This window comes from Pinus tabuliformis, chromosome J (assembly GCF_031772625.1).
Source record: "Pinus tabuliformis cultivar Carrire ecotype Pingquan chromosome J, CPIR1, whole genome shotgun sequence".
NCBI classification, from domain to species: domain Eukaryota; kingdom Viridiplantae; phylum Streptophyta; class Pinopsida; order Pinales; family Pinaceae; genus Pinus; species Pinus tabuliformis.
In genome coordinates this window covers 1125627570-1125639596 of record NC_142295.1, presented here as the reverse complement: position 1 = coordinate 1125639596, position 12027 = coordinate 1125627570, and positions in this window count along the sequence as shown.

Sequence of the window (12027 nt, the reverse complement as noted above, 5' to 3'; positions counted from 1 at the left end):
GAGCTGTGTCTTTGATTGTTTCTTCGTTCTTCTCTTTGTTGCGCACAGACTCTTCAGGATGTTCAGATATTCCTTTTGCGGCGCTGGACTTAGATCTGGAAGCACTGGAGTTTTCGCTGAGGCTGATGCTCGGAGTCGGTTCTCTAGTAGCTACTCATAGTCCTTCCAGTGGGATACTAGCCAGTCTTCTTTCTCTGTACAACGTGAATTTCCGAAGGTCGTCTGGAGACAATCTTGACTGAGCTTCTTGCAAAACTTCTCTGAGAGAGTTCTTGTTCAGAAAGAGATCATCAAACAGATCTTTCTTCCCAGAGAATACCCTTATCTTGATGTCCCCAAACCATCTTGCGATGGGGAGGATGTCAATTTGGGCCTCGGGAGAGCACCTTGGGGGGTCCTTATCATATATCATTCTATGCATGGGCAATATGAGCCCATGGAAAATCTGGTAAAAATGAGGGGCAAACTGGGAATCCCATAAGACTTTATGATAGACATGAATGGGAAATGGGTCTTGGGTAGTCCATTTCCAACCCATAGTAGGGAATTTCGATACAAGACAGACAGAGTCCATTATATAGGCAGATAGATAAAAAGGAGGATAGGCCCTTTGGGAGAAGGATCTCTTAGAACGATAGTGGAGAACCGCCGTGTATAGAGTGTCAGAAAGGATTTTGGCCCAATCCACTATTTCAGAACTAGTCGCGGCATCAATTAACGGTAGCCATTCAGATGAAAACTTATTGATATCGGGCTTACCAAATAGCCTACAGAGCATGGCTGCAGCAAAACAATATGGAGAGGTAAGGGAACCAGTACTATACATACCGTTCTTATCTTTTTTCAACGGCTCATCTCTTCTTGACCATTCCTTAGTGGTGTCTGATAGGTCCGGATTCTCTACTGCGAACTTCCTGACAAACTCTGCATTATAGGTCGCTTGTGGTTCAGGAAGATGATACATGAGCTTCAGGTCTTGAGCAGCAAACGATCCCACGAGCCCATGTCCCTGGACTTTGAACTGTCTATGATGTAACTCTGCATCATCTAAAATCCATTTGATCATGTATGTATACGATAAAATCTTCGGCCTTGCCGCTATCCTATGGAGGAAAGAGCACGCTAGGTCTTCCAGGGATGCCTCTGAAGGACGTGATGCACCCGCAACAGCAGCAGTTACTTTGACTATTCTAGGGTTCTCTTCTTCTAACAGCCTATACATGCCTTCCCATGTTGAGATACCTGCATCTTTATTGCATGCAGTATCTGTGTACAGGGGCGTCATCTCCTTGGTCTTCTCTCTTGTTTCTGAGCTTTGAGCTTTGTTCTTCTTCCCCATTCCGCTTAGCGTTTCTATCTGATTTTGCCTTCACACTTTGCTCCTGCAGGTTATGAGTGAAATGGAAAGATTGATTAGAAAGGTGATGGGAGAGTTTTAAATGCAAGAGATAAATCAGATATGCCACCTTACGTGAAGCAAATCCGCATTAAGGCACGCGTCTTTATTCCACTTAAATAACTGACAACTAATTTATTACTATCATTAAAAGCGCATAATTCCAAGTCAGGTTATAGTAAGTGGCTTTTCTTTGGGTGGCGTGCCCGAGGGATTCATACTAAGGTGCTTTTATGATTTTCCAACGTACCCTTGCATGTCGCGCAATTGCAAACAGTAGTGATCGCAATATCGCAGATCGCCATATCGCAGATCGCAATAACTCAATGCTTGCCAATCTTCGCCTGCCTCATTTCTGTGATATGTAATTGCGCGATCGCAATATCGCAAATCGGTGGGTTTGTAAGCTTTTCTTTATGGGTACTAGCATGTTGCGATGCGATGTTGTTATTAACATTGAGGCGGTGCGCATATTGGTCTTTAGAAGGGAAATGAAGGTGTTTCTCATTCCTTTGTGATGCAACCTTAAATATTGCTTTCATGAACACAGGTTTAGGCTTAAGTCACTCAAGAAACCTTTTCTAAGTGTATGTTTGTACTTTAGAATGAAATCCTTGCTTTTCCAAAAATTAACTAAGGGTCCCCATTCATTCTGGTATCGTGGCTGATACTAGATTGAACGAAGGGGGGGGGGTTGTTGCTGGCCACAACAGATAGTTAAATCAAACTCTAATGCTTCAATAAATGGTTTATCTGTGATATTTCTAAGGATTTTGAAAAAGAAAGAATATCAGAGGACAAAATTGGCTTTAACAGGTATTTTAATAAACGAATTAATCTTATTCGAGGATATCTGGGCTCTGAATTGCCGAAATTTAATATGTGTTGAACAGTAGGAGTGCAGAAGCTATGAAGAGTACCTGCAATTAAAAACAATGATCAAAGCAGCTAGGAGAGCTGCACAAAATGTGTCAAAGTGATTTTATAGGCCTCAATTGATCACTGTTGGGATGGAATTGTTACCAAATGGGATTTAGGTGCATTAATGGATAACAGGAACATGGTAACGGATAGGCATGTAACGGGAAAATGATAACATGAATGTAGTAATGAGTAATATATGGACAAGTGGCGAAATATGATTGGTGGAGGGAAATGTGTGAGAGGGGATGTACTAATTGTTGATGGGAGCGGAGGAGCAATAACAGATTTCAAAAGGGGGGGGGGGGCGCGATGGTAAGAAGTTTAGGATGAGGGGGGTGCAAACTTATGAGAGACTGCCATGTTGTGTGGGGCCCGTGCAAAGTAATACCACTTTTTGGAAACCCCCTTGTCATTAACGTGAAATGGGATGAGGGGGTGTGAATAGGTTTCCCCATCATTGATCTGGGTGAGGAAAATCATGGTCATTGAAAAGTGCGCTTTGGATATTGCAAAACGACAAGACATCAAGTCATCTCCTGTCATAAAATAAATCTCAAGTCTAAAGCTTATTACATGGCACTAATCATGTTTAAATGACATTATTAGTTTATTTTTTTAACTAAAATAAATCTACAAAGAAAAATTATAATTCTAAAGGCGCATTTGATCAAGTATATCTTTTTTATTTCCTAAAGTAACTCCTAACCCTATTCTAGTACAAAAATACAGTTGACTAATATTAAGTTTTTAGGTCACCTTTTCCTCTAATCTATCTTATCTTCTAATGTCAACCAAGATTAAACAGTTTGGTTGAATTATTTTCAAGTCCTAAAACATAAATTTAAACATATTTGGTCCTGATTTTACTATATGTTTCAAACAAAATTTATTTCAAGTGGCATTTGAGCTTGCTTACTTGTGCACTTCTTTTTCTTTTCATGGGGTTTATTTTCATTTTTTTAACTATCTTTGTATTTTCATTATTTTATACTATTTTTCGTTTTTCATTTTTTTATACCCTCTTTTATAAATATCTAACTTATCAAAACTATTTATGTTACAGCAAGAGTCTCACAACTAATAGTGTGCATACCAAGGAGAAACTATAACAACTTGGTCAAAGTTTCTAGAGGCAATGCACAGTTACAATTCTCTTTGTCACAACAAGGCTTGGTATACCCAATAGAAACCATTGCACCATTGCAATGACTAGTCTACACAAGACTAAATAAACAAGTTCCATTACGTAGTGGCTTATTTGGATAGCTAAGAGACCAAATGCAATGAAATCCCCAAATATTGGAGCCGATCACATCACTAATTCAAATCAAGCTCAATTATTTCAATAACTCTAGTACAATGCATATTGTTTTCCGACAAAGAAAAAATAACACTTTTGTGCTAATAAAAGTGGTAAGAGACTACCCAGTAACCAAAAAAAAAAGGAATACAACAATAGGTGAAATTCTGTGCTAAATAATCAATAACACAATTATGATAAGATGCACAAGGAAAACAACCACAAATAACCAAATCCAAGGATCACACTGCAATGAATGCCAAAATAGAAAAAGTAGTATAGTAAATGGTGTTCTTTCTAAAGTCAAGGATGGAATCAGATGATGAGCATCATGCATCCAAAACCCTTCTAGCACAGATTCAACCAAACTGTCCAACACAAGACAAATGAAATCATGTTGTCATAAGCATGAATCTTCCAATGTCTTAGTTCTCATTACACTGAGAGGTGAATTCTAACCCATATATAGTAGATGTGTCTGATGGTCAATGCTAACATCATCATACATTTCCCATAAATCATTTCCAAAAATAATTAAAAAAATAACAACTCTACTAAAACGGATAGTACCGAGAATTCCTCTTTCCTAATAGAAGTGATGCATCATTTGAGTCCCCTTTATGAACTAATAAATAAACATTCTAGATCCATATTATGAAGGGTCTAGAAAAATTCAAGAGGAATCAAATCCCTCAAGATACAAACCTTTATTCAAGTTTATGTACCTCAAGTTATTTTATCACTCATGATATTTGATAGATTTAGGGTTAGGAACAATTTTATTGGTTACATAAAAAAGTCCAGGGACAACCAATCACACTAACATAGAGGAAGAAAAATAGTGCTTGTTCCACTCATAATTTTCACTACACAAACATGCTCCGCAATCCACCATGGAATCATGATGATGGATGTTTAAAAATTATGATTTATATGGACACTTTCAAGTGACTCAACCTAGCGACAACACTGCAGCTGCAATCGTACACCATTGGTTTGTTGAATCCCTGTAAGGAAGTATTGATGACATAAAAATGCATATTTTAGTTTAACATAAAGGGATGCAAGGATAAAGTCCCCTATGATGTGACCCCACTTGATATCTATGACTTGCTGCATGGAAGACTCTTTTTGTCAAAGCACCCTGGATGGTACAAGATGTGACATCAAAGCATCACCCTAAACATTGTGAATGAAATCTATAGAGATCCCAAGGTAATCTCTAATGTTAAAGTATCTTTAATTTCTACTAAATAATGATGCAAGTTAACTTGTTGTTTGCAAAAGTTTAACTTGTTGATTATCTTCCCACACGTCACACAATGACCATGGAATGGACCCAACTATCCTTTGTCACATAATCTATGCAATAGAAGTAGCACAATGTGACTTTATAGTAGTACACTAACAAGGACCCTATCAATGTTCTTCTAGAATAACAGGTCCCACATTTAGTTGATATATCCTTAGAGCTCCATTGCCAAATTTACCAATAAATTGCAAGTGCATCATAGAAAACATGAAGATCAAGTTCCAAATCTAGGCACATATACAAAAAGGATACATCATCTTGATGAGTTCACACTATAGAAGCCCCATTGTGATCATGGCAAAGAAAGACAATACATGGTTCCTTTTCATGATCATTGCACCTTGAAGAAAATCAGAGTAAAGAATTCTTATTCCACTACACACCTTTGGGGTTTTCCAAGAAGCACAAAGTACTTCACCAAAATTGATCTAAATTTTGGGTATCATTAGGCTTCAGCTGACCTTCAGATGTTTAGAAAACTACATTCAAGGAAAATGATGGTCTATATGACTATTTGGCAATGCCATTCGTCATGGGTTATCTCAATGAAAATATTCAACAAAACATGGGATGAGAACCTTCAACATATTGTTCAAATCTCATAAACTCTGTGACAACTGCAACTCCACCAATTTGGAAAAAAAATTCTTCTCAATAAAGATAATTCACTACCCTGTATACATTTTTGAGGAAATAAGAGTTCCCATCAACCTAGAGAACATATAGATCAATCAAAACATACCCAAGCCAACATTCTTAAGCCACAATTTTTTTTGGCATGGGCAAACTTCTACGATAAATTCATCATGGTTTCCTTTGGTGTCACCTTTTCCAAACCAAATTTTAAGTAGCATCAAACATAGTTCTCAAATGGAATCAAATATAACAGTAAGAATTTGAAGAACTCAAAGAAAAATTGTGCTCCACACTCAACTTTATACCTGCTTGACAATACAACATCCATTTGAAACCCAAATAATTTCTTCTAAGCATGCAATGGGAAAAATTACAATCTATTTTAGTCACCCCATTACATAACACTCAAAAAACTTCAATGATGTTTCCCACAATTGTTAACATTTTGATTGTGATTCTATTGAATTCTATAGTATATCTCCAAATGGAAGGATTGCATACTGGGTAAGTAGACAATTCTTCACTCTAACAGATCATTCAAAGTCATAATCCAAGTTCTATAGCACATCCCCTATAACAGGCATATCAATACCTTTCTCGAACAAAAACTTCTTTTTTTTCTCTCCAAACTTTCACAAGGGGCCATGAATTATTGTATCCACAAGATGAGGATCAATGATATGTTCAAGATTCCTCTTTTATGCTAATGCATTTCCCACTCTGCAATGTTGACTTTCTCTATTGGAAGAGAAGGATTTATTTCAAGCCTTGTAAATAAAACCTCCATGAGCACCACACCAAAAGAATAGACATCACAATTCTCAGTGATTTTCTACCTTCGAAAATACTCAAGATCAAGGTATCAAAAACTTCCTTTCATAGTAGTGCTCATAGGTGTCTCGTCTAATATATGTCTAGTTTTGATAGACCAAAACTTACCACCTTAGCAAGAATATTCTCATCCAGCAAAATATTTTTTGTATTCACATCACAGTGAATAAGCCCCTATGCTACCTCAGTATGAAGGTAATGGACGCCTCTTTCCACCCCTATAGATATTTCAAGCCTTTGTTTCTAGGAAAAATATGGAAGATCTGTCACATGCAAATGACTCCTCAAAGGCCCATTGGCCATGTATTCATAAAACAAAATCATTTCACAATGTTCCTCGCAATATCCAATCAGAGAAATAAGATGGCGGTGACGAACTTTAGACAACATATCAATTTATGTTTGGAATTTTGTGAGACATTTCTCACATTTGGGATTACCTCATTGAGCCATGGTGAGATACCACACAATAACAAACACATAAAATGAATACAATAACAAGTGCAATTTTGTGGTAAATAATGAATCACACAATTATGCTAAGTTGCACAAGGCCAACAACCACTACTAATCAAAATCAAGGATCACACTGCAGTCAATGCCAACAATAGAAAAAGTAGCCTAGTAAATGGTGTTCATTCTAAAGTTAGGAATGGACTCAGATGATGAGTTTCATGCATCAAAAACCCTTCTAACACAAATTCAATCAAACTATCTGACACAAGAAAAAGGAAAACATGTTATCATAAGCATGAATCTTCCAATGTATTAGTTCTCACTACACCAATAGGTGCATGTTACAATCCTATATACAGTAGATGTGTCTCATGGTTAATGATAACATCATCATACATTGCCCATAAATAATTTCCAAAAATGAAAAAATAAAAACTCTACTGAAAGGGCTAGTAACCAGAATTCCTCTTTCCTAAGAGAAGTGATGCACCATTTGAGTCCCCTTTATGAACTAATAAATAAACATTCTAGATGAATCTTATACAAGGTCTAGCAAAAGTCAAGAGGAATAAAATACCTCAAGATACAAACCTTTATTCAAGTTTTTGCACCTTCAGTTATTTGATCACTCATAGTGTTTTATAGATTTAGGGTTAGGAACAATTTTATTGGTTGCATAAACAGGTCTAGGGACAACTGATCTCACTAACATTGAGGAAGAAAAATAGTGTGTGTTCCACTCATAACGTTCACTGCACAAAAATGCTATGAAATCCGCCATGGAATCATGGATAATGGATGTTTAAAGGTTATTATTTATATGACCACTTTCAAGTGACTCAGCCCAGTGACAACACTGCACCTGAAATCATACACCATTGGTTGGTTGAATTTGTGTAAGGAACTATTGATGACATAGAAATGCCTATTTTATTGTAACATCAAGGAATGCAAGGATAAATTCTCCCCATGATGTGACTTTGCTAGATATCTTTGATCTGGTACATTGAAAATTGCTCGTGTTAAAGAACCCTAAAAGGTACTAGTTGTGACCTCAAAGCATCATCCTAAACATTGTGAATCAACTCTACAGATATCCCAAGGTAATCTCAAATGTTGAAGTATCTTTAATTTATACTAAACAATGAGGAAAGTTAAGTTGTCATTTGTAAAATTTCAACTTGTTTATTATCTTCCCACAGCTCACACAAAGACCATGGCACAAACAATTGTCCGTCACGTAATCTATTCAGTAAAAGCAACACAATGTGACTTTAGAGGAATAAACTAACAAGGACCTTAAAAGTGTTCTTCTAGACTAACAGGTCCAACATTTAATTGATATATCCCTTTAGCTCCATTTCCAAATTTACCAATATATTTCAAATCCATCATAGAAAACACCAAGATCAAGTGCCAAATCTAGGCACAGGTACAGAAAGGATACGTCATCTTGAGTATTTCACCCTATAGAAGCCATGTTATGCTCATGGCATAGAAATAAAATACATGGTGCCTTTGCATGATCATTTCACCTTGAAGAAAATGAAAGTAAAGAATTGTTATTCCTTTGCACAAATCACCTTTGAGGTTTGCCAAGAACAACAAAGTACTTCACCAAAATTGATTTAAAGTTTGGGTATCATTAGGCTATAGTTGACCTTGAAATGTTTGGAAAATTACATTCAAGGGAAATGATGGTCTATATGAATATTTGGAAATGATATTCATCGTGGGTTACCTCAGTGACAATATTCAATAAAACATGGGATGAGAACCTTCAACATATTGTGCCAATCACATAAACTCTGTGGGAAATCAAACTCCACCAATTTGGAAAAATGTTTCTTGTCAATTAATGGAATTCACTCCCTTGGATATATTTTTGAGAAAACAAGAGTTTTCGTCAACCCAAAGAAGATATAGATCAATCACAACCTACCCCAACCAAAATTACTAAGCCACAAAATTTTCTTGGCATGGGAAAACTTCTATGATAAATTCACCTTCTTTGCCTTTTGTGTCACCTTTTCCAAACCAAATTTTGAGTAGCATAAAGCATAGCTCTCAAATGGAATCGAATATAAAAATAAGCATATGAAGAAATCGAAGACAAATTGTGCTCCATGCCGAATTTTATACCTACATGATCTACAACAACCTTTTGAAATCCAAATAATTTCTTGTAAGCATGCAATGCAAACAATTGTAATCTAGTTTAATCACCCCATTACATAACACTCAAAAACCTTCAATGATGTTGCCCATAATTGTTAATCTTATGACTGTGATTTTATTGAATTCTACAATCTATAACCAAATGGAAGGATTGCATTGCATACTAGGTAAGGAGACAATTCTTCACTCTAACGAATCATTCAAAGGAATACTCCAGGTTCCATAGCACATCTCCCATAATACCCTTATTAATACCTTGCTCTATCGAACAATTATGTGTTGTATCTCCAAAATTTCACAAGGAACCATGATTTATTGTATCCACAAGAAAATGATCAATGATCTGGTCAAGCATTCCTCTTTTCTGTCAGTTCATTTCCCACTCTGCAATGTTGACTTTTGCTCTTGGAAGAGCAATATTTATCACACACCTTTCATAGAAAACATCCATGAGAACCACACCAAAATAATAGACATCAAACTTCTTAGTGAGGTGTTGCCTTCAGAAACACTCGAGATCAAGGTACCCAAAACTGACTTTCACAACAGTGCTCACGTGTGTCTGGTCTATTGTATGTCTGGTTTTTGACAGAACAAAACTTGCCACCTTAGCAAGAAGATTCTCATCTAGTAAATTATTTGTTTTCCTCACATCATGGTGAATAATCCCCTGTGACGCCCCAGTATGAAGTTAATGGAGACCTCTTTCCACCCCTATACATATTTCAAGCCTCTATTTCTAGGACAAAGATGGAACATCCATCCCTTGCAAATAAATCATTAGAGGTCAATTGGCCAGGTATTCATAAACCAAAATAATTTCACAATGTTCCTCGCACTATCTAATTAGACAAACAAGATGGCAATGTTGAAATTTAGACAACATCTCAATTCATGTTTGGAATTCTGTGAGACCTTGCTCAGATCTGGGATAATCTCTTTGAACTAAAACTTTGGTCCCATCTTCTAGTTTACCCTTATAAAATTCATAAAAACTTCCCGTGCCAAGTATGAAATTTTCATCAAAGTTGTTGGTGGATTATTGTATCTCTGGAAATGTAAAGAATTGGCCCATACTTGAAGGTGCAGATGAAACATAGTTGCTAGTACCACTCTTGTGGGAACTTGGGGAAAATTTGATGGTCATAGTTTCTGAATTTCGACCATGAAAAGGAAGATGCATCCAGGTTGGTGGGAAGTTCTTTAACTTCGATTTTTGGTGGGTATACATGCAATACCCTATTTCGAGTAGTCTCAGTGCAACAAAAGCTCCAACAATTGATCCAATAATAGTTCCCATTTTCCCATTTGTTCCTTTGGAGTTCATAGGACTATTTCCATGAACATGATAGGGCTCATCCAGACTTCTAGCAGGACTATTTATCTTCATTATTTCCAACCCATTTTGTGTAGCATTAACATTTGGATTATCATATAGAGGACCTGTTGTCCCAACTTGGATTTGCACCAGCTTTTCCCCAACTGAAGTGTTTGAAACAGAGTCTCGATAAATGAACACATCCAACCCCTTTGCCTTTCTAGACATATCAAAGTCCGCTAATGTAGATTGGCCATTGATATAGGCACTACAAATCAAATTTTTTATAGCTCAGTTACCAATATCATAGAAATGCGTATGAACAAAATATGTGAGAATAGAGCCCACACTAAAAGTCCAAGAAATGTTGACATTTTTGGTTTACAGTACTGGATGCACTCACACCCATTTCCTATGTTGTTGCATAGACCATGTTAGGAGAAATAACTTCACTAACAAGAGTGTTGTATTTGATAAAGTTGGGATTAATAGAATCACTCTTAGTAATATCTTTTATCTTCAAATACTTTTGAATAATCTCCCAAACTCTTCACAAAATATCATTCCTAGAATCAATCTTATTACCTCCAATATAATCCTATAGACTCTATCCAGATCTATGCCAAAGAGTTCATAGCCATGCACAATAGGCTGAATAGACAGATCCCTCATTGGTTTCAACCCATCAGTGGCCAAGACAACCTCAATGGTATTGAAAAGTGCTAGAGAACTTTGCCTTTGACAACATTCTTCCATCTTGCAGTAACATGGTAGCCCTAGAACTAGGTGTGGATATCCATGAAGTAATAATTAGAAATGGTTTTCTATATGATGTGGTTGTAGAAAAATCCCTCATAGACATGTATGAAAAATGTGGAAGTATATGGAAGGCACGTGAATTGTTTAACAAAATGCATCAACAAAATGTTGTCCTATAGCAACCATGCTTGCAAGTATGCACAAAATCGACTCATTGATGAAGCCCTAAATTTTTTTCAGGAAATTCCTCAATGAAATGTGGTCTCATGGAATGCCATGATTGCAGGTTTTACACAAAATGGGCATTGTAAGGAACCCCTGAAGCTATTTTTTAAAATTAAATTGATGGTCATAAGAGCTGATTCAAAAACATTTTTTAGTGTTATTCTAACTTGTGCTAGCTTGGAGTAGGGCATGGAAATCCATCAAGAACAAATTCAAAGTGGAATTCAATTTTAATGTTGTGGTGATGACTTCATATTTTGATATGTATGATAGGCAAGTCATGGTAATTATTTGGAAAAATGCATCATAGAGACCTCATGTCATGGAATGCAATGATTCTAGGATACACAATGCATGACTAGGGAAAAGAGGCACTAAAATTATTTAAAACAATGAACCATTATTGGATTAACCCGAATCATGTTATCTTAGTGTTTTATCTGCATGAAGCCATGCAAATTTAGTTAATGAAGGCCATAAATATTTTTACTACATGAGAGAGCATTATCATATCACACCTGTAATGGAGCATTATATATGTATTTATGTTTCACCTTCTTGGCCGAGCTAGTTATTTGTATGAAGCACAAGACTTTATCAATAAAATGTCAATAAAACCTGATGCAATTGTATGGAGTTGTTTACTCAGTTCATGTAAAATACATAATAATATGAACCTATCAGAATGCATG